Below are 9,274 nucleotides of genomic sequence, written 5' to 3'. Positions count from 1 at the left end.
TGGGCCCTGAGTCAGGCCCCCTGCTCAGCAGGGGAGTCTGTTTCTCCCTCTCCCTTCCCTCGCTCGTGCTTTCTCTCTTGCTCGCTCGCTCTCTCAAATAAATGGGTAAAATCTTTAAAAAAAATAATAAAAGTGCAGATTTCCAAGCCCAATCCATAGATCCCTGTTCAATATGTCTGGGGTGGGCCCCGGGAATCTGTATTAAGGTGAATGTAAATTCATTTCATTTAGAGAGTCTGTTGATGTACTTGGGGTAGTTACAGGCACCTTGAGGGCAGTCACACCAGACGGTGCATCACTGAATTAGATGTAGGATGTCAAGTACACTCAGATATTGCAGAGAATATCCTAAGAGTATGTTATTTGATTAGCCCCAGGCCTTTATGGCGATGATGCCACTTACCTCATATGTAGTGCCTTTTAGTACAAAAAAGAAAGTGACCTTTACTGAAACCCTCTTACGTAAGCATAACTTGAAGGTGTACTTTAGAATCAGGAATGGACAGACATTCATACAGCCTCTCTTGGGTGACTGTCACCTACCAATTGCCACACCAATGCTGCAAGAGGTGTGGGGGGAAGCAAAAAATAGGATTCCTCATGCTTTCCTGAAACTTTCCTTCCTTCACTTTAGTAAATCCATTCCCTTGGTCTTTTCTGACTCTTTGATTTTTCATTTATTTATTCAACAAATACCGATCGAATGCATATATGCAGCCAGACTCTGTTCCGCATCGGGGCTACAAGAGAGGACAGGGTTATAGGCCAGTTACAGTATGGAGTCATGAGTCCTCATAGCAGGTGCTATAGGAGGACCTGGGGGGTACTCAACCAAGGCTGGCTCCATATATCTTCTTGCCCTTCTCCTGCTTCTACATATGGGCATTTTCAAATCTCACTTATACACAGACAGAATGGCATTTATTGGCAAAAGACTGGAGCAAAACAAGGTTGGCCATGACCAGCAGACCGGATGGATTGAGGAAAAGAAGGTTTCCTTGGCAGGAATAATCTCACAGTTAGTGATGAGATGTTTAGACTAGCAATCAATCAGCATCAAGAAGATGTGAATAGCTCAGACAAGATGAATATCCTGGTAGGTAGGTGAAAATTAAACACGTAGGTATGTATTCCATGAATTTGGCAATGGTTGTGTGGACTCACCCTTAGGATTCTGTGGCATAACTAGGGAGGTGCCTTGTCCTGAGGAAGTGGGAGACTGGGCAGGGCACCCAGGCATGGACAAAGACATGGGGCATGATGGCAGGTGGGAGGAGAAGGGGGAACAGCAATGAGAAATTGTCCGAAGAAATTATATTTGTGTTGAGATCTGAAGAATGAGTAAGAATTAAGCACACAAAGAGAGGAGGAAATTATTTTAAGAAGAGGAAGCAGAATGCAAGGGCCCTGCAGAAAAGAGGCTATCAATGCCTGCTACCTGAATAGAATCAACAGCTTCCCCTTCTGTGGAGAATGAACGAGAGCTCAAGAACCTTACATACCTGCAGAGATTGACCAGGCCCTGGAAGACTGGAGGATGCCTGCAAAGGGGACAGAATCTGAGAAGGAAGCTCCTTCCTAACTACAGAGAATATTAATGATGACCGTGTAGTTGATCTGAGGGTCTTGAGGTGGCCAGTTTGAAGGGAAGTTCTTCACCCCTTACGGACTGCTAGCTGGTGAGAAAGGAGACAGGAGGTGCTTGGATGTAATTAGATATTTTACTTCCACAAAGGTACACATCTAATAACGGATTATTATTTTTGCTTTGAACAATCAATTGTCTTTTAAAAGTTTAAGGGATGATAGAAAAAGTAGATTAAAAATATTTCCCCACTTATTTACCATTTTTTATGTTCTTTATAACTTTCTGTAGATTTGAATTTTCATATGGTATCATATCCCTTCAGCCTGAAGGGCTTCCTTGAATATTCCTCATATGTGGATTTACTGATGATAAATGCAGTTTTCGTTTACCTGAAATATCCTTATTTCGCTTTCAATTTTAAAGAATATTTTCACTGGGTACAGATTTCCAGTTTAACGGGGTTATTTTTTTTTTTTTTAAGATTTTATTTATTTATTTGACAGAGAGCTGAAGGCAGATGCCTAACAACTGAGCCACCCAGGAACCCCTAATGGGGTTATTCTTTCAACACTTTATAGATATCACCCTATTGTCTTCTGGTTTCTATTGTCTCTGGTGAGAAATTAGTTGTCATTCTTAACACTGGTCATCTATATGTAATGATTCTCCCCGTCTTGTGGCTTTTAAGATTTTCTCTTTCTTTGATTTTCCAAATTTAAATGATAATGTGGTTTTCTTTTATTTGTCCTACTCAAGTATTGCTGAACTTCTTAGGTCTATAATGTGATATTTTCAATAATAATTGGAAACAATTTTGGTCCATATTTCTTTAAAGTACATTCTTTCTGCTCAATTCTCTCTCTTGTCTCTTTCTGGGATTCCAGCCTGTGTGTTAGACTTCTTACTATTTCACAAATCATTAGGTTATTTTCATTTCTTTTAATCTTTTTTCTCTTTGTGATTCAGTTTGGATAATTGTTATTGATCTATTATTAGATTCACCAATTTTTTCTTCTACATTGTCTAATCTACTGTTAATCTTATTCAATACATTTTTAAAAGATTGTAAATATTAGAATTTTTAGTTTTATAATCCCCACTTGGTTATTTTTTAGGATTTTTATACCTCTCCTGAAACTTCCTATCCTTTCATCCATTGTATCCATCCAGAGATGCTTTAACATATTTATCATAGTGATTTAAAAGTCTTGTCTGCTAATTACAACATATGGATTGCTAATATGACTCTTTCTACTGACTGTTTTCTCATTTTCTCTTGATTATGGGCTATAATTTCCTGCTTTTTCATAAGTCTAATAATTTTTTTATTGTACATTCAGTATTGTGGATGTTACATTGTGGAGACTTTGAGTTTAGTTATTTTACTCCAAAGAGGGTTGAGTTTTGTTCTAGATGGCAGTTAAATTGCTGGTGGATGACTTTGTTCCCATGGAGACTTCATTCAGTCTCTGTTATAGCAAGGCTATTTTTCTCTTAATCCTAGGATTTAGCTTTAAGTCTTGGACAGAGGATATAGAGATATTAAACTGATAAGAACAGATACTACACTTGATCTTAGCCAGAAGGCTGAGAAGTGATGGCTCTTAGTCTCAGGATAGAATTCTTACTACTAAGATATGGCCCTTCAGGGGTTTTATTGGAAAACTAGCGTTCTCTAAATTGGTGGTATTAAACTTCAGACTCTGTTTCCTCAGTATCAGACAGCTGTTGAAAACTCTGCATGGACTTTCAGTCTTTAAGTTGTTGCTTTCAGCTGGATTTCTTGGATTCTTTCCCTGAACATATCCAGTTCAGAGTTGTCCAAGGGTTTGAAGGGAATTTTTACACAGATTTTGGGATTCCTCCTCTGTGACTCCCTCCTTTCCAAGATTTCCCCTCTTAAATGTCCAGCTGCTTTGGTAGCCCCAAACTCTGACCTCTGACTTAGCTAAGTAGGACTGATGCTTTCTGTTTGAGCTCTATTTCCATTCACCACACCACACCATCCTTAAGGAGAAGATTGGGTAAATACCAATCTAATCCAGTGTGTTTTCCTTCTTTTAAAAGTCAAATCCACTCCAGTTTCTGCCTGTCCAAAACTGATCTCCAGTGCCTTCAAACAGTTGTTTTTTTTTAAAAAATTTTTTTTCTAGGATCTTTAATTATCAACAGGAGGATTAATCCAATATCCCAACATATCACTGGGATAGGGATTGGTGGAAAGTGAGTTCATTCTCTGCATCTGACTTAAAAAGTTGTGAATCCAAAGGAGAAATGATAAGAATGACTCAGATGACTTATTTGGATCTAAGGGGAGTTTAAGAACCAAATATGAACTTTTCATAGAACCTAGAGTCAGCACTCAGAATTATGCTGATGGAGACCAGTTAGGAGGCTGAGATTTTTATGTAGGCATGCATTGAAGGCTCATTATACAGGGGTGGCAATGGAAACAAGAGTGGAGTTGGAAGACTTAGCTGGGCAAGTGGGAAGGAGGCAGAGGCAAAGGAGAGGGAGAAGTGTTGAACTTGGAAGATAAAAGAATGGCACTGCTCTTAAGAAAGGCAAGGTAATTGGGATGGGTTGTTATAGATGACAATACCTGTGAATAGTTCACTGGCAAGAGACATTGTTGGGGTTAGTTAGGGTAGAGTGGTGGTTCTTTGAGGGAGAAGTTGTAGAGAGAGACAAATGGAGATCCAGGGACTGGTCCTTGGCAAACACTGGCATTTAAAGGATGGGAAGAAAGAGTGGAGCCTTCAACAGATCCAGGGGAGGGATCAGAGAAGTGGAAAGGGATCTCCAAGAGAACCTGTTAAGGAGGGAAGTTTAAGAATAAGGGGGCTTAAAAAAAAGAATAAGGGGGCTTAGAAAGTGGTAAAAGCTCAGGAGGTGAGGCAAGGAAAGAGCATCATAAACGAGCTGGTGGTCAATGGTGACTTGGTAAGGATAGTTTCTGGAGAGTAGTGGGAACAGAAGACATCATGGGAGGTTACAGAGAAGTGAACTTAACTACTTAACAATGAAAAAGTTCTCTACCTTTAATACAGTCTTATTCCTCATCTTCCACTCTTCCAATCCCAGGTCAGGCCCTTAGTTGCCTCTGGTCTTCCCAGAGGTGGTTGCCGCTCTTCCCAAGTGGCTTTTAGTGGGTAGTTTCAGCCCTCTGGGGATTGACCATCCAGAAGGGGACTTGACTCTGAGGAGAGAGGGATGAGCACACTAGGTGAGCAGCCTAGCTTTCTCCTGTTTGGTAGATAAATGTATCCCATCCCAGAATTTTAATTTGGGCTTTCCAAACATTTAGCTAAGATGTTGGATAACACCTAATTGTACACCTGTCTTCCTCAAAGCGTTTGAACAAGGTTCTCCTGGGATCCAGATTGGCTGGAGATAAGACAGAAGGGAGCCTTTGTTCCTTAAGCACCATTTTGCCTTTTACAATCTTGGCACCAGCTTTTGGACCTGGTCTCAGGTGGAGTTAGCCTAGAGCTAGATGTGGACACAGCAGACTCTGGGCACTGATTAGTGTACCCCTCTCAAATGGATAGGCTAAAACATGGGTTAACTGTGGAAAGAAGATGGGTAGACAAGGGTGAGGAGGAGTTGAGGATGCTCCTTGGGGTCTGGTTTGATGAATGGAGAGTCCATTAAGCAAGATGCAGAATATAGGAGAAATAACGTGTTTGGGGAAGAAGATTTTGACCTCAGTTCTGAACTGTTTGTTTCGAGAGTCCTGTGAGATATCAGGTGCTGTCCAATAGTCATCGAGCTCTATAAGTCTAGGGTTCAGAAGAGAGTTCAAGGGTGGGAGTAAAGAGTGAAGAGCAACCGGGGTATAGGCCTTTGGGCACGGCACCCCTGGATGCTTGGTGGATTTGCTCTAGTTTTTCCAAAGTTCTTCCCACAGATTAAGGTATGCCCTAAAGAGACCTAGGTGGAGAACTACTCAGAGCAAAACTTTCCAGCATAGTATCACGATACCTCGCTTCCAATTCCAGTTCCACAGTAATTCTCTGGACAACCTGAGGCAAAGAGCTTGCTGTTTCTGGGACTCAGTTTTCTCAGTGTGAACTGAAGGGATTAGCTCTTGCTGTCTTCCTCCACTGGCACCTATGTTTCCATAGCAGTATCTTAAGTGGTCCTCCAGATGAGGTAGGTTAGGAGGAATGGGGACACCTTGACAAGATACAGTCAGGCCTCAGAGTTCTAGAAAGAAACTTGGATGGCCTCCTTGACAGCCATGGAAGGGAATAATCATTTTTACCAATTCACCAGGCACAGAGGAAAGCACTCTGCTTCACTCAGGTTGCTTGATCCTCACAGCACTCCCATTCCCATTTTCAGATGAGAAGCTGAAGCCTTGAGAGGTGAGACACTTCCCTGAGCTCTTATGCCTTACAGAGTGAAGGAATCAGAACTCAAATCCAGGGCTCCCTAATTCTGTACTGATGCCTGCTAACAACAGGTGTGAGTGAGTGCAAGGCTAAGAGGGGTAGTGGGGCAAAGGGGGAATTTGAGATAAAAACTTCTCTTTTACTCTGAGTTTTGTAAGCATGTTTTGATGTTGTGCAGGTAACTAGTGATAACAGAAACAAGATTTTTAAAAAGTCTTCTCAAAGATGTGCTCAGTAAATATTTAAAAATCCTTCTTGGGGCACCTGGGTGGCTCAGTCGTTAAGCGTCTGCCTTCGGCTCAGGTCATGATCCCAGGGTCCTGGGATCGAGCCCCGCATCGGACTCCCTGCTCCGTGGGAAGCCTGCTTCTCCCTCTCCCACTCCCCTTGCTTGTGTTCCCTCTCTCACTGTGTCTCTCTCTGTCAAATAAATAAAATCTTTAAAAAAAAAATCCTTCTTAAAAAAATTCCAGCTTTTTTCAGTTAAAGGAAAGGATCACTCGACTTAATTCCAGTATAATGACAGCTTCCAACTTCTAGGACCAATAGGGGTCCTGCCCTAATCCCTCTCCTCCCTCCTAGCCAAGCATAAGACAGCACAGAAATTAGGGTGGGTCTGAGCTGGTCCTGGGCAGGAAGGTGGTTAAATGCCCCAGTGGTGGACTGTGGAGGGCTGACTCAAGCATGACAGGGTGGGGTAGTTGGTGTTCCTGCGTGGGGAACTAGGCAGGTCCTTGCAGAAACAAATGCAAGATCCAGCACATAGTATGCACTTAATAAATGGTAGTTATTATTACTATTTGTACATTATTATTTTCAAAGTATTCTGCAGGCTAGAAATCCCAGACAATGCAAATGCTAATGAATATGAGAATGCAAATGGGTCTAGGATAGTAGGGACCACATCCATGGTGTCAAGGTGGGGAAGGGGAGGGGAGGGTACTTTTACCACCATATCCACAGGCCTGGCAAACTACCTAGCACATACTAAGTGCTCAATAAATATTTATTGGCTAAATCAATGAATAAATAAAATCAAGCCAAATCCACTTCTCAAATATAAAATCAACATGCTGGTTAAATACACAGACTTCAGAGCCAGACTGCTGGGGTTCCTGTCCTGGTCCTGACTGGCTGGGAGAGGTTGGGCAAGCTACTTAACTATTCCATGCCTTGGTTTCCTTACCTGAAAAAAAGGGGATGATTATAAAACTAACTCCTTCAGATAGTTGTGGTGAGGCTTAGATGAGCTAGTCTCTGGAAAGTGTCCAGAACATCCTCTGGCACATAGGGAGAACTAGATGGTGGTTTGCTATTATCTCTTGGAGAAGCATTTGTATTTTATTTTTAAGATTGTATTTATTTACTTGAGAGAGAGAGAGAGCGTACCAGCAGGGGTGCGACAGAGGGAGAGGGAGATATAGGCTCCCCGCTGAGCAGGGAACCCAAAACGGGGCTTGATCCCAGGACCCTGAAATCACGACCTGAGCTGAAGGCAGATGCTTAACCAACTGAGCCACCCAGGTGCTTGAGAAGCATTTGTATTTTTAACGGACTCTAAAAGCAGATGTATTAATGATTGCCTATAGCCCCAAAGAATGAATCATTAATGACTGAATTCCAACATCTCTCAAAATACACAAGAAAGGCAATGTTATCCAAGACCCTATTCAGGTTCTATTTTGCTGGGACAGAGAGGAGATTTAGGAATATTGCATCAGCAGGGTGGTTTTTGGTCCCAAGCAGCAATTGGAATCACTAACTTCTGTCTCCTGAGAGGAGAACCTCGGGGGCTGGCCACACCACCTCTCTGGGGAGGAAGGAAGGAGGTGGCTCAAAGGGGCTCAGAGCCCACCCACCCTTAACACAGCCTGCATCTTCCTGTTGGCCCAAGGCTTGAGAACTTTTCACAGCCCCAGAAACTTGCATAATTAGAGATGTTTCTTCCGCAGGTCAGAATCTAGAAATGAGGACAATTTTACTTAATAAAAATATTGCAGGCAGCCAATATCAGAAGTTAGGAGGTCCGGTTGAGAAGTGTTCTTTACTACTAACCCTACTTGCAGTGAAACGTGTTCCATCATTTGTACTGGTCTGAGCTCAATCAGGGAAGTTGAACGCAAGGAAGATTGTGGAGCAAGGAGCTTGGAGGAAGTAGATGGGTTCACAATTGCGGGAGAGACTGGGAGAGCACCAGCCTGAAAAGGAGATTTGAAAGCTCACAGAACAGTCACTAACCAGCCCTAGTGCTGGTAGATGAGTTGAAACTTGCAGGGAAACCTCAAAGTCTCAGTGGCTTACCATAAGGGTATTTCTGCTACTAGCAGTCCAAGCAGGTGATCTTAATGAGTGGGTGGCTCTCCTCCACAGGGTGACTCAGGGACCTGAGCTCTATTCCACCTGGTGGCTCCACTCCCAGTCAGCAGATGGGGGAAGACGAGGTGATGATGTGCTTGCTTCTCAACCACATCAGCCCAGAAGTGGTGCACACAGCTGGACCACATTTAGACATCAAGGGGTGTGTGGCTCTGTTGTGGAAGAGAGTGCCAGTCTGTGTTGGGTTCTCAACAACCCCTGCCACATACATGTTCTTGGGCAAGAACTTGGGTGTGGATAGGGATGCTGATTAAGGGTGACTCTGTGAACCAAGTTGAGAACAGAGAGGACATTCTTCTATGAAAATTAAAGCTACTAATCAGGCCATATGCTGGGCATATGGGGAGGGCCAAGATTTCCCTCTGGAAAGTATGCTGTGGATGTCAAATAGAAGCTCCACATGTAGATGGTGAAGGCCTCAATGTTCTTCACACAAATGCATGACTGTAACATAGTTTATCTGGAAAAGCTTCAAAGAATTTCGACCAATAGCATTAAAAAACCATTAACGAAGAACTCAGGGAACTTATAATATTAAGTAATGTAATCTCCTGTTGAACCTTCCAAAATACAATCATCTTAAAATGTATTTCCAGGTAACTCAAGGATTTTCACCTTTGTCACTCTTTCCATTTGGGGCCAAATAATTCTCTGTTGTGGGGGCTATCCTGGGCATTGTACATGTTAGTAGCTTTCCTGGTCTCTCCATACTAGATGCCAGTAGCATCCTCTGCCCCTCTCCCCACCTGTGACAATGAAAAATGTCTCCGGACATTGCCAAGAGTCTCCCGGGGCCAAACTGCCCTGGGATGAGAATCACTGAGGAACTGAATGAAAGAACTTACTGAATATGACTACTGAAAATGAGCCAACTAAATGTTGTAGGAGCAAACATAAATGACAATGTTGATCC

At 42.6% G+C, this 9,274-nt stretch overlaps 1 pseudogene; it reads right to left on the bottom strand.

Moving 5' to 3' along the window:
• Positions 1-3,089: 3,089 nt before the first annotated feature.
• Positions 3,090-3,187, bottom strand: LOC116636485 (annotated as a pseudogene).
• Between the last annotated feature and the right edge of the window lie 6,087 nt (positions 3,188-9,274).

The sequence above is a fragment of the Phoca vitulina genome, unplaced genomic scaffold, assembly GCF_004348235.1.
Source record: "Phoca vitulina isolate PV1807 unplaced genomic scaffold, GSC_HSeal_1.0 scaffold12, whole genome shotgun sequence".
Taxonomy (NCBI): domain Eukaryota; kingdom Metazoa; phylum Chordata; class Mammalia; order Carnivora; family Phocidae; genus Phoca; species Phoca vitulina.
The sequence above is the reverse complement of the archived record's forward strand: the minus strand, read 5'-3'. Positions and strand labels throughout refer to the sequence as shown.